Source organism: Ceratotherium simum, chromosome 17 (assembly GCF_057802395.1).
Source record: "Ceratotherium simum simum isolate JZ-2026a chromosome 17, ASM5780239v1, whole genome shotgun sequence".
Classification (NCBI taxonomy): Eukaryota; Metazoa; Chordata; class Mammalia; order Perissodactyla; family Rhinocerotidae; genus Ceratotherium; species Ceratotherium simum.
The window spans coordinates 61,078,642-61,104,415 of NC_141916.1; the positions used below are offsets into that span (position 1 = coordinate 61,078,642).

Consider the following 25,774-nt stretch of genomic DNA (forward strand, 5'->3'; position numbering starts at 1 on the left):
GTAACTTAAAACTTTAGAGTTTTGCTAGAATTAAGTTAATGATAAAAGTTCGTTGAGTATCTGGGTCGTTTTCAAATACGATAAAATACTGAAAGATTTTTACTAAACATATCTAAGTTTATCTATGTTTGGCTTATTACAGAAAAACTAAAAGGTGTTTTGGGTCTATTAGAGGAAACATGTCTTGTGTTTTATTGAAAGATTGTACTATAAAGTAACAAGTTTCTAGAAATCATGAAAAGTGTTTGCCAATAATTTGCCAAGAAATAAATTTGCCAAGCCACAGAATGCTAATATAAAAGAAAGTTTATAACTGCTTACTTAGTTTTTACTTAGAAATCAAAGGCTATCAGGGTTAAAAATTCTAATTACTATGTGTGATTAAAGTTACTAAAAATTAATAAGGAAAACAGCTCTGTATACAAGGAAAATAAGATGTATATTTTATGTAAAGAAGGTACAAAGAATGGAAATATCTTGTTTGGTTGGTTAAGAAAGATAAAATTTGTCCCAAAGTACTAGAAGGGAAAAAAGGAAGGCATGGGACAAATTCTGAATGTAAAAAGAAAGTTACAGAAGGTTTGTGAAAGAGGAATTCTGTAAAAAGAGTTTTCTACATGGTCAGGTTGGCTGGGATTAAAGTAAATCCAATTAAGTAAATAAGTTTTAATATCAAAACTAAGCTGGTACAAAATTAAAATTTGGTCCTCTTTCTCTTAAAAGGATAATTTTCTTGAACTTGATAAAGGTTATAAAATATTTTTCTTTACCTTTGAGTAAGTCTAGCTAAAAGACAGAAAAACTTAAATGACAGAAAAACTATGTTGAAATAATTTCCTACATTCAAAAGGACTGAAGTCTCTCTATTAAGGTTTTTTGACTATTTTAACTCTCTGTTTGCCCTTGACTGTTTCTGTTGTCACTTTGAATGGATAACTGAGAATTGTTTCGCAATGAGTGTTGTTTCCTATTTGATCAAGTGTTTTAAAACTTTCTGATATTTTTGACAAGCTCCCCAAAATTCATATCTTAAATAAAGTCTTTCTTTTGACTTTTTTCTTTGAGGATTTTCAAAGGGCCCTGGGACTTCTCAAAGAAAGCTGCTCTCCTCCTATATGGAGGAAGACACTAAACTTATCAGGCTTATTTGGTATGTTAAATTTCATGGGAAGCATTGTCAAACAAGTGATGATAAACCTTCTTAGGTGGCATTATGTAGGTGAATGTTATTGATATAGGTATTTAGAAATTGTAGGGCCGGCCCCGTGGCTTGGCGGTTAAGTGCGCGCGCTCCGCTGCTGGTGGCCCGGGTTCGGATCCTGGGCGCGCACCCACGCACCGCTTCTCTGGCCATGCTGGGGCCGCGTCCCACATACAGCAACTGGAGGGATGTGCAGCTGTGACATACAACTATCTACTGGGGCTTTGGGGGGAAAATAAATAAATAAAAATAAAAATAACATTACTGAAATTCCGATCTGTCCTGGTTATCAGTCAGGTTCTGGTTATTATTTTAAAGTATTGTATGTCACAAAATTAACCAAATTTCTTTGTCAATTGCCATTTTAGGGTCTTGTTGTTTACAGACAGTTATTGTTTCATGCTTTTGCAAAATATGTGTCATCTTCACAGACATTCATGGAACGGACTCTGGCACTTACTCTAGAATACAGGTTTCTGATAAAACTTTCCGATTACAAAACTGAACTGGGTAAGAAATTAACAGAACTCTAACAGAGAAACTGCTGACTTCATGAAAGTGCTAACAGAAGATTAAGATCAAGAATCAATTACACTGGACTGAATGAACTGATGAGGATGATTATAATTTTCTATGACTTTTGTGTGAAATATTGCTGATTTTTTTAATGTTTTGTTTTTTCAGATTTAAGGAAAACTTCTTCTCTTTTCTCCTGAGCTAGCTATGACTTAGGGCAATTTGGTAAATTATACCTCTGTTAGCAGAATTGAAACATTTATCTTTTTCTCCCTACCTGATCCCTCTAGGATGTGGAAACTCTTAGTGAGTGAGTATTGTTTTCATGGCAATATAGTTATTTGCATAAGTTCAATAAGAATCTGTTCTCCTTATAACAGGACACAATTGGAAACATTGGTTATATTACCAAGTTTTGACTGGAATATTATATTTAAGAAAAACATACAGACTCAGATATGACAAGACAGCTTTTGAGAGACAAAGATTGGACTGTATGGAATAAAGCCATGTGGAAATATTGGCCTGGTACCTTATGTTCACTGTTCCAAGCAGCACTTACTGGATAGGTAAGGAATGTCACTTATCTGGCAGGTGCAAGGAATCTCAATATTTTGGGGGACCTTGAGAAGAGAGGAATTCACCCAAATCTGTAGGTATTGCAGGCAAAGGCGGATGACAAAGTCCTTGGCATAGCTTTCCTGGCCTCAAGAGGCCTTTAAAGTTCAATCTGAGATTCCTTATAAAGAGTTCCAGCAAAGCAGATTATTTATTTTTTTTTTTAAATATTTTTTTTGTGTGATGAACATCGGCCCTGAGCTAACATCCATGCCCATCTTCCTCAACTTTATATGGGACACCGCCACAGCATGGCCTGACAAGCGGTGCACCAGTGTGTGCCTGGGGTCCGAATCCGTGTTGCTAGCAGCAGAGCGCACGCACTTAACCACTACGCCACCGGGCTGTCCCCCAGCAAAGCAGATTTAAAAGTGCCTATATGATCAGTGGCTATTCTTGCTGTACTTATGTAAATAATTGGGCCAAGTTTACTGAAACTAAACTTATTTTGCAAACTAGTTAGTTTTAATTTGGCTACCTTTTATAAAATGAGGGTGATTTTAGAGGGAAAAATATATGTTTCAATACAAACTATAGTACACATTCATGGATATTAGGCTCTAGTTCTGATAATTGTCTTTGAGGTTTCTGCTTTATATCTGTTAACTGGACTGGATCCTGAATTCATCTAGTCTCCTGAAATATCTGGCCACAAATCTCCAAACTAATGTTTTCAATTTTCTTCCATCATTTTCACTTGGAATCACTGAGAACTGAGCCTGCCCTTTTTCCTGAAGCCCTACAAACTGAAGCTGGTGGACTTGATATAAACTTAAGAGAGATTCACGTCTGTTGCTAATGTAAGCCACTCAGAAAGGTACCTGAATACCTGATGACATCATCAGAGACATTTTAAGCTGCAAAAGATGCTTTGATGCTGACATCTCAAAATCTTTTTCACTGGCTGCCCCCTGGACTCAGAAACTGGTTTGTAATTTGCTCCCACCATTAACTTTTTCTTTTTGTCTTATTAATTACCTGGTTACTTGCTTCCACAATATAGGCCTAACTTTGGGAGCCCACCTGCATCACCGTCTTACTAAGAGACTGGTTCAGTAAGATGGGACAGCAAGACATCCCTCAAGATTGAGGGGCTAAACAGCAAAGGGGGGGAATTGATACCAGTTCAAGACAAGGTTGACATAAGGGAAGCCATATTGTAGAAAAGAAAAACTCTATTGTAATTTTGAATGACCTCTGACAAACTAACCCAGCTGGATATGCACCCTCCAGGAGATCTAACTGCTCTGTAGATTTTATGATCCCTGCTTGTGCATGTACCTCCCAGCTGTGATAAGATGATAACTTTGTTCTTTTAGCTCCTTAAGAATGTGATGACCCCTGAACAGAGAGTCTATGCTGATAGCCATCATCAATGAAACTGAAAGATCTGGTGTGGCACTCCCAGTCTGTAACACCAGAACGTCAACATTCCTAACCCGCTCACCTGTAACCAAATGGCCTATATAACTGCGGTAACATTCTGTGCCCCCTTAAGAGGGGTCTTTGAGACGTCAGTCAGCCATCTTCCCCCTTGCTAGCAAGCTATAATAAACTGCCCTTTCTTTTCCACCATCTTGCCTCTTGACGATTGGCTTTTGTCTCGCGGCAAGCAGATCATGCCCTTTGTGTGGTAACACCTAGGGGGACACTATTTGGGTTTCTACCTTAATTCTACCCTGAATTGCAATTCTTTGATCCCAAATAAACGCTTTGTCTCTTAAACTGGTTTCTGTTTTCGTAGGTTGACAATCTATAAAGATATATTTTTATAAATATAAAGATATAGAAATAAATATAGACATAAAGTAGAGCATGGAAGCCAACCTAGACTGGGGATCCAGAAGAGAAAGTGCCTCTGGAAAAGAGAAAGGCAGGAGAGGGAGTTCACTTTTCTGGCCCCCGGTGTCCTCAGAAAAATAGTGAATATAGAGAAGGTAGATTTCCTTTTTTTTCTTAAATGAGCACATATTAAAGATTTTATTTAACTCATTGTCTAACAGGAGAAACAGTAAGATGTTAAAACCCCTCAACGGAGTCAGAGGCCCATACCCACAGGCAACGCGAAAGCTGAGATGAACTTAGAGACAGACGCAAAACTGGTCAATATCCACAAGGCATTGCTGTGGGCAGAGGCCATTTGCATTTCTATGGACAAATAATTTGCATTAGTATCAGTTTTCTGCAACTTACAGATGTAAAATAGCTCAAAGACAATGAAAAGCAAAGAAAACATACAAAGATGCACATCCAGTTAGTATTTTTTTTGCCCAATTCTTTCACAACTTTCCTGACAGTCTTCCTGCCTATGATGATAATCTCAAAAATTATTCTTTGACACAAAAAAAGGGCTTGTCTCATTAGATTGGCCTGATAATTTACATCCGTGCAGCAAGGGTACTAACTAAGCATCTAGGCCTCCCTCTGTTTCTTTTGCAATTTAGAGCCATGTAGTATTGAACAATTAACTAAAAAAGCCACAAAATCAACTTCTGTCAGGAAACCTTCACAAGAAATCTCAGCTTGGACTTTTAAACACCTCTATTACTTGCTATCCTGAGAGTAGGAAGCCAAACCTAAGCAATTCCACCAGGTTTCACTTGCAGTTCCTTTAAACGGGAAATAAAGGAAGCTCAACCAATCGGGAACAAAGGCTATTTATTCGGACGCCTGCATTCGGCAGAGACCCAGAGGCCAGGTGGAAGAGCGGGAGAGCTCTGTAGTGGGGAAAGTGGAGACTCCAGGTGTGCCCCCACTGCAGGCTCGTGGCCTGGGGCAGCTGGAGGCGGGCTGACCAGGAGTAGGCACCCCATGTGACTGGGTGGGGGTGTATATGTGGCTTTCTCTGGATGGTCCTAACTTGGAAGCAGGGACAAAAATTAGGGAAGCTGTCAGTTATCAACTGAGTCCTGGCCATTTGGGGCCGATTGTTACAGAAGCTATTTTTAGCTTCCTGGATTATCACCAGAGACAGCAGTCCAACTTCCTACAAGTCTGACTTCTAGCAGGCTGCTTTCCTGGGCTAGTTATTACATACGGGGTTGGTTTCCTGGGCAGGTTGCTGTACGTTGTGAGTCTGAGTCCTGTTTTCACATATGGTTTGGCCATCATCCATTTGTATATTCAGTCTCTCCTCTCTCTTACTCAGGTCCCCCAAATATCTTAAATTCCCTGGCCTGCCAGGAAGTGACCTTCCTTACCATCTGTAGGGCTGAGACCCTGTAAGCCAGGGGCCAGGCCAGTTCTCCTGGGAGGGCTTTGTAGGCATCAGCTCCCTAAAGTCAACCTTAGTTCTGTGAAAAGTGGCTTGTCATAGCTGATTACATGAGCATCATTCAGAAATAGATCATTCCAAGTAAGGCCCTGGTTACACTAGCAATCTGTCCAATTATATTATATCCTGGTTAAAAAAAAGATAGCATGGCAGTTTCCCCAAAAATTATACACAGATTTACCACAGATCTAGTAATTCTGCTTCTGGTTATATACACAAAAGAAGCAAAAGCAGGGACTCGAACAGATAGTTACACACCCATCTTCACAGCAGCACTATTCACAACAGCTACAAGGTGGAAACAACACAAATGTCCATCGATGGGTGAAAGGATACACAAAATGTGGTATTATTCATATGATGGAATATGATTCAGCCTCAAAAAGGAAAGAAATCCTGACACATGCTATGACATGGATGGACCTTGAAGGTATTATGCTAAGTGAAATAAGCCAGATACAAAAGGAAATATATTGTATGATTCAACTTATCTGAAGAATTATTCCTGTTTTTTTAGAGAATTATTATTTCCTTATTAATGCCACTAACCTATACGGTTAAAGTGGTAAATTTTATATCTATCTTATCAAAATAAAAAAAGTTGAAAAAAAGGACAGCTTCTTCTTACTGAATCTATGCAAATAACGACATCACCAGGGCCGGCCTGGTGGCGCAGCAGTTAAGTGCACGTGCTCTACTTCAGCGGCCTGGGGTTCACAGGTTCAGATCCCCGGCGCGCACCGATGCACCGCTTGTCAGGCCATGTTGTGGTGGCATCCCATATAAAGTAGAGGAAGATGGGCATGGATGCTAGCCCAGGGCCGATCTTCCTCAGCAAAAAGAGGAGGATTGGCATTGGATGTTAGCTCAGGGATGGTCTTCCTCACACACACAAAAATAAATAAATAACTATCACCACACAAAATAAGAAGATTTAACAAGAATTCTAGGGTGGAGGGGGGCAGGTGAGGTGGGGGACAGGAGGGTATGGGTGAGAACTAGGTATCACTTTCCAATGTTTCATTTCCATTTACCAGAGCAGAGTCTACTAAATTGTTATGGGTTACAGGCAGCTTAAGAAAGAGAAAGTTTCCTCATGTATCTAGAAAACAGAAATTAAAACATCAGCAGTATTCCAAGCAAATTACCACAGTACAACTTCCCGCACCAGTCTGTTGGGTCCTACATAAATCATGTTCTGCAGGATCTGGGGCCAGCAGTCCACTTGTATGAAGCCAGCTGCATCCAGACTAGCGGAGCCCCAGAAATCCTGACTCACGCACTGGGGGTCTGAAAGTTGTTGAAGCTGCAGAGCCATGTTAGGCTCGAAGGCCTGTTGCTGAAGGGTCACTAGAGGACCTGCTATAATCCTCTTCCACAAGGCTCTGACCCTGTCCTTCTCGGCTGAGGACACAGACACACACACATGCACACCCCCCAAAAAACCCAGATCTACAGATGGCAGAGACTCATTGGCTGTGATTAATTTACTTCTTTAACCAACATCAGAACAAAGGAGGCTCAGATTCTCTTTTGGAGTACAGTATATAACTATTTCACAACAATTTTGATCAGTGTTTCTCCAGAGAATAAAAACACATTATAGACAATAAAGGCATTCCCATAAAGCACCCAATTTCTGAAATATTTATATTAACCTTTTACCTACACAAACTTAACCAAGGGAAGCCAGAGCACACATCTCTTCTGAAGGACAACTACTCTTCCCATGCAGTTCTTACACAGTAATACTTCACACAAATCTAATGAGCTGTATAGGACAGCCTTTCTCTGTCAGGTGAATGACCTTTGTGACTTTCCAGGGGCATTCTGGGAAGTCTCAATGATAGTTTGAGGTGTAAACGATATCCAGAAAAAATTTTTTTCTAAATGTAGGGTCCAGTCTTTGGAGATGGACAACAACGACAGTGTTGTCGGAGGCAACCTGGGCACGCACAGAATCACAGCTGCCCAAGAACCAGGAGCTGGGTATCGATTACTGAAACAAGAAAAGGTGCATTAGTGATGAGTCACTGCTCCTGATGGGTTTGTTCCCCCTTAAATAATCAAGAATATAATTAGCCAATATAAAGCATTAAAAACTATTTTGTTGGGCCGGCCCCGTGGCTTGGCGGTTGAGTGCGCGCGCTCCGCTGTTGGCGGCCCGGGTTCGGATCCCGGGTGCGCACTGATGCACTGCTTCTCCGGCCATGCTGAGGCCGCGTCCCACATACAGCAACTAGAAGGATGTGCAACTGTGACATACAACTATCTACTGGGGCTTTGGGGGAAAAATAAATAAATAGAATTAAAAAAAAAAAAAAGAAAGTATATATGCTAAGGTTTTTAAAAAATAAATAAATAAATAAAATAAAATAAAAACTATTTTGTTAATACAGAATCCCTGCTATCCAGTTGGGTTACACAGAAAGTAAAGAATAATCTTTCATTTTGAAGGTAAAAGCATTAATGAGTAAACTGAGAAGACAAACCCTCCAAACAAGCAAACTTTGCTAAATTGTGACATATTTCATAGCCTCCTTTTAGACTCAGTCAGACATTTAGGAGAGTCACAAAAACATGAAATAATGTTCTCACTAAAAATGTTTTGTAAAATATAGTTATTTTTCAAAAAAAAAACAGTTATGTTATCAAGCAATGGGCATGGATATTTTCAAATAATTAACAAATACTTTTTAAATTTCTTAGCTTTAATTTTGAACACAGAAAATATCAATAGATAAAACCCACTTAATCAAAAGCTTTTCAGGGTCCTCAATAATTTTTGTGTACAAGGGTCTGGAGACTACAAATGTTTGGGAAATTCTGCTTAGAGAAAAAAACCTACCCCTTTTCCTTGAAGAAGAAAAGCATAACACAACAGTTTCTCTCTGTCATCCACATTAACCATAACTTTTCACCAAAGGAATTGACTTCTATTTCACAGAGACCTAGGGGTGATTAGCTCTAGCCGTCCATCACACAAGCGTGCTGGCAGACCAGCACAGCTCCTGGACACACACGACGCAACCTGCCACAGCCACGCGCAACCCTTTTATGCTTTCTCAAAGTGGCAAACACATTCATCAATGCTAGCCAAAGATAAAGCCTCTTTTCAGATTAGAAGAACTTAAAATTATACCTAGTAATCAATGTTTCAGTACTCTGTCTTATTTAGAAATTATCTAGGTATACAATGATTACCCATTAATTAACTCAATTTAATATAAGTCCAAGGTTTTAGGTTACCTAAGCTTTATCTTGGAATACTGTTAAAATAAAAACATTGTCAGAATTTAATTGAACACAAATTTACATTTTTCATAACCTTAGACATTATGTAAGAGTAGGATTAGCTGATTTGATAAGTAAACCTGTAGAAGTTTTGGGGGGAAAACCATGCAGAATAAAATTATAGTAAATATTGATTAATATATTAAATATAATGAGTATTATATTTAATACTGATAGATCAGAGAAAAGACATAGATTTTTTTAAACCAAAATTATTAATTTATTCTCATTTGCCAAAGATTTATCTTAATTATGTGAACCTATATTCTTACAACATTTCTGAATTTGTTTCTGTAAGAATATTTTTTAAGTCTAGTGAATTTAAATTATTAAAAATGCAATTTCCTTATTTTCTGGAAATTTTAGAAATATTTGATTTATATAAATATTTACTTAGGTCCACACAGCCAATCAGAGCAGAGTTCCTCCAATTTAAGACACTTCACAACCTAACTCCCCAATGATGAAAAAAATTTTTTTCCACATTTACACAATGAGAACAAAGGCTTTTCTGAATTACAGACACATAAAGAGCTGATGGCACCAGTTCTACAACCTCAGCTCCAGATCAAAAGCAAACACAGTGACATGAAGACTCACTGGTCCAGATGTCAGAGTTGTTCTTCCTAGAGGGCACAACATTCTGAACTGAGTCGAGCTCAAAAGAGACTAAGGACACAAACAAGAAAGTCCAACAAACCAGACTCTCTGTCATCTCTCACTCAACAGAACAGATCTCAGTCACCTGCCTGGAAAGGTCAGCAAAAGGTTAGACCACAGACCCAAATCCTCTGTCACTGATGCCAGCAGTGGGAACAAATGATGGGCTGTGCACACCAGAAACCAAAACAAAACACAAAGTCGGGAGAGAGACACAAAGTCAGCAGGGGTACAAGTTCCACTGCTGCTGGGGAGCCACCTCTGGTAGCCAAGTCAAGATCACATGAGGCTGCTGGGCATGCATTTCAGTGGATGACCTCCAAAGCTGCTAATGGTGATTGAAGAAAAAAAAAAAAGGTGAACCATGACTTTCATACAAATATAAAATGATAAAATGAACACATGTCAAAGATTTTATTTAGCTCATTAATTAATGAAGGAACCAGTAAGATGACACAACCAGTTTCTAGATAATGTAGATATTTCAAAGGTGCCTGCCAGTCCTAATATCTACTGTTATGAACATAAAACCAACAGTCTTGAGTTGCAAGAAGACAGTCCTTCCCTTTAAGCAGGGTGAAGTCCAGTTACAGGGGTGGACAGGGTCACGGCAAAGCCTGAAAGATGGCCCCGACAGCCTCGGTTGCTCAGAGCCATAAACCTCCTCCTTCCCACAGTCCCTAAGAAGACCACATGAGCTTCCCTAACCCGCTGACTTCTTCCTTTGGGTTTTGACTCTTCACCAGTTTTCACATGAGCTCTTTCTGACAATTCATGGGGGGAAGCCACACTTCCACTCACTCAGCCTAACTGGATTCATCAGGAAAGGAGGAAGCTGGAGCTAGGCCACTGGTCCCTCTACTCCCTTGTACCAGGCTGAGTTGAAGATCCCAGCCTCTGCAGGCTTCCACACAGACACTGGGGAAAATTCCTCAGAAATTCAAATGCTCTATCTGACTACTCTGTTCCCCTCACCTTCCCTTGCAAAACCACTGATCCAACCGTGTGGTTTTCAATCCTGACTGCAGACTGGAATCAACTGGGAAGCTTTAAAACAGACTGATGTGACATGATCTTATATATCGAAAAGCCCAAGGAATCCACTAAAAAACTACTGGAACTAAAAAATAAGTTCAGCAAGGTTATAGGATACAAGTATTTGCAAGATCAATTGTACTTCTATACAATAGCGACAAACAACCCAAAAATGAAATTAAGAACACAATTCCATTTATAATGGCATCAAGAAAAATAAATAATTAGGAATACATTTAACAGAAGAAGTGTAAGACCTGTACACTGAAAACTACAAATATCATTAGAAGAAAGTAAAGACCTAAATAAATGGAAAGACATCTCATGTTCATGAACTGGAGACTTAATATTGTGAAGATGGCAGTACTCCCCAAATGGACCCTCAGATTCAATGTAATTCCTCTCAAACTCCCAGCTGGTTTTTTTGCAGAAAGTGACAAATGGTTCCCATAATTCCTATGGAAATGCAAGGGACACAGAATAGCCAATCTTGAAAAAGAACAATGTCAGTGGACTCACACTTCTTGATTCCAAAACTTATTACTGTTGGGGAAGGGAGAGAATCCCCCTCCACCCTTTCCCTGAAGGTTTTTATGACTAGACAAATAATTAAAAGACAGGTTAGCAGGAGAAAATCAAAGTTTCATAACACGTATACCCGGGATAAACCAGGGAAACTGAGCTTCTCATCAAAATGGTGGAGTTTCTCACCTTAAATACCATCCTCAGCTAAAGACAAAGGAGGATGTTGGGGGTGGGGGGGCGTCAGTTATGGGAGATTGCCAGAAACACACAGTAAACAAGAGTATGGTTATTATGCAGATTTAAGGCCTCCCCTTCCACACTGATAAGTTTCTAGAGATGAGGTCATCCCCCATCTTCCCAGTACAGAGAGTGAGATACCTTTACAAATGGAGATTTCCCTTAAAAATGTAAATGTTTGTCTGGCCACTCTTTGCAGGGCCACCTAGAGAATGTGGCCTGGGAGAGACAGAATTTTTGATAAGATGGGCTTGTTGGTGCCTTTCCTATTGTAGCATCTATTTTACATTCGATTACAGCCATCATATGATAGTGGCTCCTTCCTGAAACAGGTCTTCTATGTTAAATTATTTAGGCAGTTAGTAGGGGAGGTCAAATGTCCATCAGAGAAAATAATCAAGGTAAAGGGACATATTTCAGGGTGGCCAATTTTGATCTCCCACATTTCTAAGCTACAGTAATCAAGACAGTGTGGTACCAGCAAAGGATAAACACACAGATCAAGGGGTTAGAAATGACAGTACATAAATAAACCCTAAGATGTACAGTTAATTGATCTTTCACAAAGGGGCCAAGACCAGAGTAAGAAACAGTGCTGGGACAACTGGATATCCACAAGCAAGTGTATGAATTTGGGCTCCACCTCCCATCACGCACCCAAATTAACTCTAAATAGATCATAGACCTGAATGTAAGAGCTAGAACTATATAACCCTTAGGAGAGAACACAGGAAGAAAACTTCATCACTTCAAAACTTCCTTGGGTCAGGCAATGATTTCTTAGACACACCACCAAAAGAACAAGTGACACAAGGAAAAAAAACAGATAAATTGGACTCCTTGAAAATTAAAAAATTTTGTGTTTCAAAAGATACCATTAAGAAAAAGAAAAGACAACCCACGGAAAGAGAGAAAATATTTGAAAATCATTTATCTGACAAGGGACTTGTATCCAGAATACTGTATATAAAGAATTTTATAACTCAATAATAAAAAGACAAGCCAATTAAAAATTGAGCAAAAGATTTAAATAGGATCCAAAGAAGATATACAAATGGCCAAAAAGCACATGAAAAAGTGCTCAACATTATTAGCCATTACAGAAATGCTAATCAAAACCACAGCGAGATACCACTTCACACCCACTAGGATGGCTAGGCTAGTGGCAGCAAGGATGTGGAGAAAATGGAATGAACCCCCACATATTGCTGGTGGGAATGTAATATGATGCAGCTCTTCTAGAAAACAGTTGGCAGTTGTTCAAACAATTAAACAGCAATTCCACTCCTAGATATATATCTAAGAGAAATGAAAACAAATCTCCAAAGAAAAATTTGTATGTGAATGTTCATAGCAGTATTATCCATAACAGTTAAAAAGCAGAAATAACCCCAACATTCAACTAATGAATCAATACACAAAATGTGGTATATTCATTACAATAGATATTATGTGGCCATAAAACGGAATGGAGTTCTGATATATACTACAACATTGATGAACCTTGAGAACGTTATGCTAAGAGAAAGATGCCAGGCACAAAAGGCCACATATCATAGGATTCCATTTATATGAACTTTCCAGAATAGGCAAATCCATAGAGACAGAAAGTAGATCAGGGTTGCCTACAGCTGCAGGATATGGGAACTGGAGAGCAGCTGATAACGTGTATGCAGTTTCTTTTAGGGGTGTTAAAATGTTCTAAAATTAGATTGTGGTGATGGTTGCACAACTCAGTGAATCTTATGGTATGTGAAATATCTCAATAAAGTGGTTAAAAAAAAAGGCAGCTCGGGGCTGGCCGGTCACGTAGCAGTTAAGCGCGCCCTCTGGCGGCCTGGGATTCACAGGTTCAGATCCCAGGCGCGGACCTACGCACCACTCATTAAGCTGTGCTGTGGCGGCGTCCCATATAAAGTAGAGGAAGATGGGCACCGATGTCAGCCCAGGGCCAATCTTCCTCAGCAAAAAGAGGAGGATTGGCAATGGATGTTAGCTCAGGGCCAATCTTCCTCACACACACACACACACACACACAAAAATAGGCAGCTGGAGGGAGGGCGGTATGAAGAGGTGGGATCCCCTTTTCCAGATAACTCAGGCCCTCATACAAGGGGCCTCATACATGCTGCTCCAGCCAGGTGCTCGAGAATCGATCACCCCGGGTGCCAGAGGTCCCATGGCCCAGAGTCTCCTGCTTCCCTCACCTGCCCAGGCCCTGGGCTCCTGAAAGATCTGTCACATGGGCGGGGCAAGATGGGCCAGCACGGAGGGAGACAGGTATCCCAGGAGCTACTCCGAAGTGTCTAGGCTGGCCTTGGACTGTCCCACAGCCTGTCCCTTCAACACTCCACAGCCATCCTCCCCTTAGAGCCTAGTCATGGAGAAGAAAAGGGATGTCACCACAGCCAGTCAGGGCCCCAGGACCACCGCCACCCTGGGGCCGCTCCCACACAGCCCTTCTGGGCCAGAGCTGCCAGGTGGGGCTGATGGAGCAGGAGGGCAAGGGCGCCAGCAGGTATGGACAGAAGGGCCCTCCGTGGGCAACAACAGTCCTCCTGCCTCCCAGGTTCTGGCAGGAAAAATCTATGAAAGGCGATGATAACCTGCATTTGGGAGAACAGTGCAGGCTGCTGGTGTGTGAAAAGACACAGCGCAATCATTTTACACACCAAGTGCCACCCCAGTGAAATGCAGTGACCAACAAGGGCCCTGGACTCAGCTCCCTGGTCAGCCAGGTAAGAATTCAGGAGGTTAGATGTCACCGAGCTTCCCAGGAGATATCCTGGAGAGAAAACAAGGTCTTTTGAGAAGTGGTGGACACCTGGGGGCCAGGTGGTCTCAGAGTTAGGGTGTAACAAAGGAATGGAGACATTCGCCAGGCTAGGCAGGTGTGGTGGCTGTAGAGAGGCATCCTCCTCAAGGCTGAGCTATCCCCCAGTCTCAGGCCCCTGCCCCCAGGGCCAACCCCCCAGACTCACAGCCCCACATCCACCCTCTCCGGGGCAGAGTGAGGAAATGCCTGCTAGAAAGTTCCTGGAGGTTCCAGTCAACAACAGTTTATCATCTCAACCACAGCAGGGCCAGCCTGGATTCCACCGTCCCCCGGTGGCGCTGAGCCTGGCTGTGGTCCCTCTATTCCCCCTCACCCCCCACCCACCCCTGCCACGACACACAGAGGCAGCTGGGCCCAGAAGTGGGGGGCAGTCCCAAACGTGGTGACCCCCCACGAAGTCAGCACCCAAAGCTCAGGGTTCCCCCAAGTGAACCCCACACGTGGCCTCCTCCTTCCCAACCCCAGGAGATGCCTGCTGATGTGGGAGCCTCTCTCAGCCCCTTCTGACACAGATCTGACTTCCCAGATGGCGACTCCTTTAATAGGAACTACTGCTAATGCTGAGGGGCTGCTGGTGAGCTAATGCTCAGGCCTGGTTTTATTCTCCTGGGACCAGAGTTACTGGGCTCCAGGTCACCCTCCTGCACTTACTGCCAGGTGCCCTCATGCCTCAGCCCCGTCTCCACCCCCCCGCCACCCCTTCCCCCATCTCACCTCCCTGCCACTGACTCCCCACCCCCGTGCTGTTCTCCTGCTGCCCCCAGCCCCTAACTAAACTCCAGTCCCCCAGCTCTGACTTTTAGCTGGCTCTCCCTGGAGAAACAGATCTAAATCCCAGAAAATAAGTCTCCAGGGCCCAGCAGCATTCTAAGAGGTCCATGCACCCCTAGTCCCCAGGGCATCCTCTGAAGGTGGACAGGTGGAGGGTCGGACGTGGCTCTGGACCTCCCCGTGCTTTCGCTTTCCCCATCTGTAAAAAGGGACACCCCCTGACTCATGGGATCAGACGAGACAACAGGGAGGGCGCCCAACATGCCATGGCACTCAGATGTCTTACCCTTCACTCTGTGTATGGGGGGCGGGGGTGGAGATCTGAGCAGGAGCCCGGGTCGTGGCCCAGTCCTGGACCCGGGCTGCGGCCACCTGAACCCTAGTCCAGACATGAGCTAAGATGTGAGAAACACCCCCACTGTCGATGTTTCACATCTGCAGAACTTCACAGAGTTCACATGAGAATTAGATATACAGTTATGTAAGTTAAACCAAACACGGGGGCAGAGATGCCCACTAACAGAAGTACAGCAACACTTACCCCAGGCCTCAGAAAAAAACTTAGGGCCAAGGGACCACAGGGGACCAGCACCGGGAGATGCAGCAAGTTGGATCTGCCACCCCCACACTGCATTTGGAACACCAAAGACAGGCCTGCCCCTGCCCCAGGCCACAGCACTTCCCTTCCTCTGAAGAAAGAGTTTTGTTAAGCACATAAGGTCAACGCTGACCTGCCCCACCGGTCAGCACAGCCATCAGCATGGCAGGAGCTTGGTAACTGCAGGCTGGGGATCCTGTCCAGGCCCTGACACCTCCCTCCGCGTGGTGGCAGCCCCACTCCTGGGCCTGCCCACCCTTCCACTGGGGCATATGCCTCCCGGGCCCCCAGGGCAGTGGCAGTGCAGTTCCTGTGTGTGCCTGAAGGTCACCAGCCCCCTTTTAAGCCCAGTCTAGACTCAGCAGGTGCTGAGTCTTTAAAGCCATTCCCCCTTTAAAGCCCCACCTCTGAGTGCCCACCTCCACCACCGCCAAGCTGATGGGATTACTGAGGGGAGAGGTAATTTAAAACAAACCACTTCCTCATTTTCTAAGTTGATGGCTTCTAGGACCCTGGACACAAATACCCAAAAGCCAACAAAGAACTCGATTTGCAAGGCAGAACTCCAGAAATGGTTGTTTTGTGGTTCATCCAGATGATGTGTTGGCCTTTCATTTGAAACTTCCCCATTTTGATCAGCCCAGGCAGGAAGAGGAGGGGAAGGAGGGAAAAAGGGCTGAGTCAGGGGTGGGGGGCTGGGGAGCCTGCAGGGGATGGTTCTTGGGGAAAAATCCCACCGAGAGGTTCCATGGCACTGCCCCCTGAAGCTGCACCCTCTCCCACACACATCACTAGCCTCCTCGTCGCCTGGCTGCCTACAAGGGCTGGGAATCGGCAGAAAGGCCATGGTTGAGCTCTCTGATCCTGCCACTTTGCTGTCTAACAGGTGCGGGGTTGCAGAGGCGGATGGGCCGGCCGCATCTGGGAAATGGGGCAGCGAGAGGCCTGGAAATCCAGGTAGTGTAGGATAATGGTTAGGGCTGGGACTCTGGAGTCTGACTCTTGGTTGTGACCCTGGACAAGTTACTTAACCTCTCTATGCCTCAGTTTCCCCATCTGAAGAATGGGGACCTAGTCTATGATTACTGTGATGTCCAAATGAGCTAACTAATACACATGAAGTTCTCTCCGTGTGTATCTGGCACACAGTGAGCTCGACTGTTACGGCTGACCGTCACCACCCTCAAGCAGCTGTCTTTTTCAGACCTGTCAGGAGCTTTGGGCAAGGATCTGTGTGGCATCTGGGGTGCCCAATGAGGTGTGGCAGCCAAGGTGCTGCTAATCAGATCCTATGTGTGGGAGGCCCAGTGGGGTGGACAGCTGGCAGCCAGGGCACTCCACAGCCCAAGCCTGGCAAATGGTCACCAGAGGCATAACCACAGAAAGCACGTGCAGTGGCCACAGCTCTAGGGGGAGGATTCTCATGGGCTAACAGGACAGAGCCAGCATCCCGGGTACCACCACCAAGACGCACACAGTCCTTGATCAGGATGGCTGCTCGGCCTTGAAAACCGACAGTGTTACAACCTCCTGTCCCAGTGCCCCGTCCTCCACTCTGAAAGAGAACAGCTGCAATATCGTTCGCTGCCCTTCTGTGAGGCCAAGACTCCTGCCCTGGAAGGCTCTGTCATCCAAAACCCATCCTCCTCCGATGCCCTCATCCCTCCTTCTGAGTCCAGGGGCCTGGCAGGGCTCCTAGACAGGCTATTCTCACTTGCAAATGAGTGGAACCTCCAGTTCCTCCAATTAGTCTCCCCAGGTCAGCTAAGGCTGTGAGCTTTCCTGGGCAAGGCCTCGGAGCAGGGCATGCAAGGCCCCTTCCCAACTAGGTACACTCCTTTCCCACCTGGGTACCCCTCCCCCAGCATTCCCTGTGCAGCCCTCAGTGCACTTTCCCAACTTCTCTATTGGCAAGCTCCTGTGCATCCTTCAGAGTCCACCTCAGATAGCCTAACCTCCTTAGACAGCAACCCACCCCATGTTCCCACAGCTCTTTGCACCAAACACTACTGAAGCCTGCATCCCAACACGTCACAGCTGCCATTCTCACGCCTCCACTCTCACGAGACAGCACCCTGTCCCTCAGGAAGCCCCTGTGCCCAGCACAGCACAGACACCCCAGGTGCTCAAGGAAGCCCATGAGACGCCTGCCTTTCAACCCAGCGATGAAGGGCTGCACGAGGCCTGCCGGTGCTGGCCCTGCACCTCTTCCCTCCCCAGGCAGGAGGGACAGGAGAGCACATACTCTGGGTGGCAAGTAGAGGCTTGGCAGTGTCCTCTTCCCAATGAGGTCTCACTAGAGGTCTGCCCACCTAAACTTTTAAAAGGAGAGGATTCCTCCGCCCTCTTTCCTCCCAGCTCCCACAGCAGATTCTCTTCCAAGAAGTCATCAATGACTCCCAGTGGGGCCCTGGCTCAGGGTCTGCACCATGATGGTACAGACCAGGCCCCGGAGAGCCTGCCCACCCTCAGAGCTTCCCTGGGCAAGCCATGTGCCCCAGATGGGTGGAGATGGAATGTGGAAAAACCACATCCTTCTGCAGCTCCCGCAGCTCCCTTGCATAGAAAGGCCACTGAGATGCCACTGAGCGAGGCTTGAGGGAGCAGATAAGACTTGCAGGAAAGGCAGGCAAGCTTGGGGTGGAATCAGGCAGCTGCCTGAAAAGGTGGGGGCGCCCTGTGCTGGGCCCTGTCCTCACCGACTCCCAGGCCCACCAGATGAAGACCACTCCAATCTCAGAAAGCCTTAGCTGTGTTCCTCAAGCCCATCCCTCACCGCCACCACCACTGTCCCACCATAATCTCAGGACTGACTGCTCATTCCTATTTGTTGGATGAACAAATAAATGAACCCCTGCTAGCCCAGCCACTTGGTGGCTGAGGGTTTCAAGGCTCCCCAAGGGTTCCCTGGGGTCACTGAGTCATTCAACAAACCGATTTCTACCACCAGCGAGTATTTGCACATAATTTCTAACAGATGCACTCTAGCCACACCGAGGCAGGTGTAAGGAGGTGTCGGGGAAAGTGCCCTAGACCAGAGTCCAAGGTCTGCGTCTGGATTTGGGTTCCAGATGTGGCGCTGAACAGGTGTGTGACCTGAGGCCGTCCCTTCTCGTGTGTTTTCTCATCTCAGGAGCTGGACCCGGCAGCCCCCGTGTAACAACCAACCGTCCACGGACCCGCCGGCTGGCTAAGTCCTCACCGCCCCTCCCTACGCCCCGGCCCAGGCCCCAGAGACCGCCCGCCAAACCCGAGGCTCACGGGGGGAGGAGACGACAAAGGCCCTCCCCTCCGGGACCCCGCCGGGCGGAGGGCGGGAAGCACGGAGCCGCGCGCGGGCTCTCAGGGGCGAAGCTGCGGCGGCGTGTGGGCCGCGGGACCCGAGGGGCCCGGCGGGAGGGGGCGGGGTGGCCCCTTGCGGCCGCGCGTCCCCTCCCGTCGTCGGGCTCCCACCCCAGGGCGCGGGCGTCCGGGACCCGCCTGGGAGGGCTGGGACGGCGGCGGGGACTCCTGAACTTGCACCTCCGCGCAGACCCCACGAGGGCGCAGGGCTCGACGCCGGGGCGGGACGCGGGCGGCTACTCACCCACCCGCCAGCCGCGGGAGCCCGGCAGGGGCGGCGCGGGCGCGGCGGAGACAGACAAGTTGACGGGGAGACCAGGCCGCGGAGCGCAGAGGACGCAGCCGCCGCTCACAACTTCCTCTAGTTCCCGCCCGCACCGCCGGGCCCGCCCCGCCGCCCCGCCCCCCGCCACCAACGGGCCCCGCCCCGCCCATCACCGCCGGGGCCACCCCCGTCCTGCACCGCCCCGCCCCGCGCCCCGCCCCCAACGGGCCCGCCCCCGCCCAGCCCACCCCGAGCCCCGCCCATCACCGCCGGGGCCACCCCCGTCCTGCGCCGCCCCGCCCCGCCCACCGCAGGCCGGGCCCGCCCACCACCGCCACCGCCCCCCGCCGGCGGGGACCGAGACTCCCAGAAAGGGGCGGGGGACCGGGGAGCCATCGGGACCCGCCACCGCGCTGCTCCCAAAGCCGGGGCGCCTGGAGCCGGCAGACGAGCCGATAATACAGAAGACGACGTCGGCTTTATTCCCAACAGACCAGGATTTGCACCCTCAGATGGGTTCCTTGTCAAGGCAGTCGTCCCGGAAGGCTGGCCGCTATTCCACACGTGCAGGGATAATTCCTTTCGGAATCCTCCCGGGCTGTTTTCAGAATAGCCTCGGGGTGGCAATTCTCAGTCCTAACGGACCCAGGTAGGATCCGGTCTGATGAAGCCACTCAGCAGTCCCTGCGCCCACGTAGCCCCACAGCGCGGCGGCGCGGCCACGCCAGGGAGAAACATACGTGACGCCTGCGAAAGAGAAACAGAAATGAGAACACGTTCCCGGAAAGGAGAAGGACGCTGATGGGATCGAGGAAGTGGCACACCTGAAGGTAGGACTAGAAGTGAATTTTAAAAAAGAAGAAGAAAAAGACAGGAAGGAAATCTAACCAAAAACCATCACGTGGTTACATTAAAATAACTAAATTAGATTAAATTTCTACTTTCTACTTTTTTGTATTTTCCAATTTTTCTTAAATGGCTGTGGCAGTAATTTTACAATGACTAAAAACTATTGCAATAAACCTCACATAAGGGAATAGTTCGTCAGATTTAGGCAGTGTTATCTATATTTCAAGTTGATTCCTTTCTCAGAGTTGCATATCCAAGTGAGTCAAGTATAAATAGCAAGTAATATTTTTAAAGGGGGTTGTCTCTGAGGTTCCTGGCAGCCACAGCGAAAGGGAGAGAGAGATGAATTTCATAATTCTACAGAGAAAGCATGGAGCATACCAATTTCTACTTCAAGAGAGTCCAACTTTATCTCACACCTAAGTTTAAATAAGATCTCTGGTTTTTATGTGCAGTTTAAATTGGCTCTGAAGGTGGTGTCAAAGGGGATAATCTAGAAATTTTGAGCAAAAGCAGTTCATTCTCATAAGTATATTTCCTCCTACAGTGGCTGGTGTGAAGGGGACAACCCTCATTAAGATGTCTGAAGATCAAATGACCCAGCAGTGGTCCCAGCTCAACGCTGTCCTCTGAGGAAGATGCAGGCCAGGCTGGAGTTGGAGCTGTGCTGCGCCCAGGACAGATACTCCCCACTGGGGCAGGAGAGGCCAGCCCACATAAGCTGTAAGTCACTTTTGGCATCAGCACTCTGGTACCGTAAGTACATTTCTAGGACCATAAATGCATTTCAGGTACCATATGTGGACCACTCAGGCCAAATCACGCTCGGCAAGAAGCTGTTCCCAGGCTCTCACTGCATATTCTTGTCAGGAAGAGTCTAACATCTAACGATTGCGTTTAACTAGCAGTCCTTCCAACCGCAACACCACTCACTTCTGTTACTTTCATCGCTTCTGATTCCTAAACTTTGAATGATGGATGACATCATTCTCTGCCTTCTTAAACAGGACTCTAAATATAATTTCTTTCTTTCTTTTTTTTTTTTTGTGAGGAAGATTAGCCCTCAGCGAACATCCGTGCCAATCCTCCTCTTTTTGCTGAGGAAGACTGGCCCTGGGCTAACATCTGTGCCCATCTTCCTCCACAATTTATATGGGACGCCGCCACAGCATGGCCTGACAAGTGGTGTGTCAGTGTGCACCCAGGATCTGACTTGGCCGCCAGCAGCAGAGCCCGGGCACTTAACTGCTACACCACGGGGCCAGCCCCTATAATTTCATTTTTTCCATGCCTCGGGATCATGATTACAAACACTGCTTCCTGTGCTGTGAAGTGCAGCTGTGGCTCCAGGCAGCACTACTGTGTTCCCCATCTGCTCACCAATCCATGCAGCCCCAAATATGGTGGTTACCAGCAGTGGGTTGGCTCTGCTGACTCACCTGCTGCACCACCAGCACCCTGGTGCAGCACCGTCTCCCTTCACTTTTGCAATGGCCTCCTGACAGGTCCTCTCACTCCTGCCTTGGCTCCCTACATTCTTTCTCGTTTTATATAAGGTCAGATGATGTCACTCCCCTTTAAAATCCTCTATGGTTTTGTTACCACACAAAATTGGGGTTCTCTTGCCTGATGCACATAAAGAGCCAATTATTACGGCATCAGCTTTTGGGAAAAGAAAACAGCTTTATTGTGAGATCAATCTGCAAGGAGACGGGGGCATATGCTCTCAGATCTGTCTCCCCGGTCCGGGGCTCAGGGCTAGGGGCACAATGTATGGGATGAAGGGCACGGCGGTCTGAAGTGTGGAGCTAGATGATTGGAGGTAGGGAGAGGTGAGGTAATGATGAACTGCACAAGCGTAGTCAAGCTGCATGCCTCTTCATAGGCCACGTCTTCACAAAGTGGCGGCTGTTACCATGAGCTGAGGGTGCGGTTTTCAGCCCTTTGACGTCAAAAGGGTCACTTATCAGGCATCTGCGCAGGCCCAGTGGATGGGTTGGTGGTCTCAGCCAGCCTGAACTGGACAAGGGGGGAACACTTAGATCCTGAAAAACCACTCTGAATTACCTGTGGATAAGACGGGGTCAGCTGAACTGGTCCTTATCGGCCTGTGGTTACAGTTCCCCAAGGTCTTTTCAATAGCCTGCAAAGTCCTACGTGATCTGCCCCCTCTCTAAGCTCAAAACCTAACACTGTCCGCTTGTAATTCTCCTTCAGCCCCAACGGCCTCTCTGCTTTCCCTTGGCCTGGCTTCGTCCTCCTCCACAGCACATCTCACAGCCTGAAATACCACGGGATTGCTTGTTTGTGTTGGACCATCTCATCTCACTGGACAGGGACTTGTTTTATTCATGCTCTTGCCTTGGTGCCCAAAGCAGTGCCCAGTCCTCCTGGGTGCTCAACAGACAGAATGAATGTGTGAACAAGAAAAGCATCAGGTGGGGGTAGGTGCTGTGCAGAAGACTAAACAGGGTGCTGGGAGGGCAGGCAACCCACTGGGTGGCTAGTGGCTCTAGTCATCTAAGGAGGCGATATCTAAATTGATATAGCCTTTTGGCTGAAAGTCAAAAAGGGACCAGATGTGATGAGGCAAAGAGCATTCTGGACACAGGAAGCATCTACTGCAAGCGCCCCAAGGTGGGAAGGCACTTGAGGTAGTGGGTGCACAGAAGGTGAGGGGAGGAGGGTGCAGGGTGACGGCAGGGAGGCTCGGGAGCCTGGGTGAGGAGCTGGGATTTCATCCTAAGCACGTCCAGTTGGCTCCCAGTCTTTGCATCTCCTCTTCAGCTTTCTGCAAGCTGCTCCATCCCCCACCCCCCCATCCCCCCACCCCCCCGGTTCTAATTTGCTGCTTCTGTTATGCTTTGGGCTTTAAAATTTGTCAGCATTGTTTGTAAATTAAGAAAGAATGATGCTTCTTGCAAAGACAAAACTCTAGGCTCAGAAAACAGATGTGGGGGACAGGAGGGGCAGGGACTATGGGGGAACCCGGGAATTCAGGCAGGGATGGGATTCTTGTGTTTCCTGCTTGTAGTGGGTGTGACATGACCGTAGACTTTTGTCAAAATTCACAGAACTGCACACTGCAAGGCGAATTCTACTGTTTGTAAAATTATACCTTAATTAAAAAATGAAACAATAAATGCAGATATAAATAAACAAACGAGAGAGAATGATGCTCCTAGTAATGAAAACAGAACACAAAACCCAGTGAGGTTTCCCGAGAGGGTGTAGCTGATGGGGGCAGTCAGAAGCTGACCTCAGCGCCCCTTCCCTGAGGTTTCTCACTGTCGCCTCCCCCTGCTGGCCTCTCCTCCTGTGAAACCCCCACCCCTTCCTAAGTTCCTTTTATTGCAATAGAAAGAGGCTGGCATTTTCAAAAACATCTGTAAGGAGCCCAGTTTCTAAAAGACTGTTTCTAAAACTCATTGTTTTGGGCCGGCCCCGTGGCTTGGCAGTTAAGTGTGTGCGCTCAGCTGCTGGTGGCCAGGGTTCGGATCCTGGGCGTGCACCGACGCACCGCTTCTCTGGCCATGCTGAGGCCACGTCCCACATACAGCAACTAGAAGGATGTGCAACTGTGACATACAACTATCTGCTATGGCTTTGGGGGAAAATAAATAAATAAATAAAATCTTTAAAACTCATTGTTTTGGGCTGAATTGTGTCCTCCCTAAATTCAGGTGTTGAAGCTCTAACCCCCAGTCCCTCAGAATGTGTCTGTATTTGGAGATAGGGCCTTTAAAAAGATAATTAAGGTTAAATGAGGTCATTGGGGTGGCCCCTAATCCAGTATGACTGGTGGCCTTATGGGAAGAGGTTAGGACAAAGACACGCACAGAGGGAAGGCCATGTGAGGACACAGCAGGAAGGCGGCCATTGACAAGCCAAGGAGAGAGGCCTCAGGAGAAACCACCCCTGCCAACACCTTCATCTTGGACTTCCGGCTTCCAGAACTGTGAGAAAATTGATTTCTGTCCTTTAAGTCACCGTGGTCCTTTGTTCTGGCAGCCCTAGCGACTCCTACAGCCACCTTCCGCTGTGAGTCACCTGCAGCCAGGCGGAGGGGCTGGGCTTCTTTCTCTTGACTGTCTGTGTTCTTTACCAGGTGAGCTTCCTCTCCCAGTCCTGGGGAGGTCTCACACCTGGCTTGTCCTGCCCCCAGCTCAAGGGCAAGGCTTTCCCTTTTTTTTTTAGCAAAATTCAAATCTTTCCCTCCTTTTCAGGTCTCTGTGCCTTAAGCCCCTCCTCGCAGGCTGTTTCCAACAGGCCCAGGGGACAGCCGACTTAGGGGTGTGGTATGGGCCTCCCTGACCTCCTGTTATGACCTGGCCTTTCCAGGCTCTGGCCCTGGGCCAGGTCATACTCACACCCAGACCCAGGCTCACAGGAAAACCAAACCAGGCCTGGACCCCCAGCCTCAGACCCCTGCACCTGTGTGAGGCCACAATACTGGCAAGAGGGTGCCCCTACAGGCAAAGGGAGGCGCTTGGTGACAGCTCTCTGTGGAGCCTGCTTTATACTCCTCCATGTTCAAGGCTGAGTGTGGAGAATTGAGGGTTCTGACATCTGACATCCAGATGCCTAAGGTATCTCTGTGTGAGGACAACTCATGGCTAGACATCGGTTTGGGGAAGATGAACCAAATAATACCCACTCCATCTCCTGTGGAATCAGAGGAAGACACACTGCCCTCCAGATGGCACATCTTGGGGGTCTGAGAGCAGCCTGTCGGCTTCCCTTCCCCAGCCCAGCCTGGACTTGGATTCATCCCAACAAGCACATCTCCAGCTGAGGACATACGAACTTAGGGACTTAATGAACTAAGCAAGCTTGCTTTAAAAGTCATTTATTTATGCTTTAGAGTGAAAAAATTCATATTTTCCTTTTATTCTTCTTTTATAAAAATCTCGAGTGCAGGGGATTCGATGAATCATGCTCCTCAGTTCTTAGCACACTATCCTCATCAGTCCCTCCCGTGTGTTGTTTTTTATTTATTTATTCTCTTTTTTTCCCTTTCCTACTCCCTCCCCCTCCCTTCAGAGGCAGCCATCATAATCTGTGCATTATATATCATTCATCTGTGTAAAGTCTTGTAAAAAGTAGACTGTTGTTCTGTCCTTGTTGTGCTGTATCTCATTGTGTTTTTGCTTCACCCAGCACTGTGTTTGCATGATCCCTCTATGTTGCTGTGTGTGTTACGCCATTGTGGGCATCCCCCACATTTTGCCCATCTGCTCCCCTAAATACAGAACTCCAGATTGCCTCCAACTTGCTGCCATGACAGATAACACTCAAATGAACATCCTCAAACATGGCCCCTATGAAGCTGAATGAGAATTTTTAGAGAGAGATCTAGGAACAGAATTACTGGTCTTAGGGTGGGCATCTGGGTAAGCTGACCATGTACCCCCAGCTGCTCTCCCTGGTGGTTGCCCTTCTCTACATTCCCATCGACAGGGCCTGCTGCCCCTGTTTCTCTCCATCCTCACCAACACTTGGCATGATCTAGGTTCCTAACTTTTGCCAGTTTGATAGGTATGAAATATCTCAATGTTATTTTGTTTTTGCATTTCCATGATAAGCAATGAATTTGAGCATCCTTGTTCAGGATAGGATAGAAGTGTCAGTTTGCATCATCCAGTAAGCAGATACTGAAACAGATAGAAGAACAAGAAATTTTTTGGGGGGAAGATAATGTCTATGAAAGATAAAAGAGGAAGGAGGAGGACTGGACAGGGAAAGCCTTCAGA

At 46.7% G+C, this 25,774-nt stretch overlaps 1 protein-coding gene across 1 annotated transcript in view; it reads right to left on the reverse strand.

The window, feature by feature from the left end:
* The window catches only part of BID (BH3 interacting domain death agonist), a 44,884-nt gene extending 25,598 nt beyond the window's left edge, over positions 1 to 19,286 (reverse strand). The window contains exon 1 of the mRNA XM_004438844.3: positions 19,152 to 19,286. The gene's annotated coding sequence lies outside the window, so the exon portion shown is untranslated. The remainder of the gene's footprint in view (positions 1 to 19,151) is intronic.
* Between the last annotated feature and the right edge of the window lie 6,488 nt (positions 19,287 to 25,774).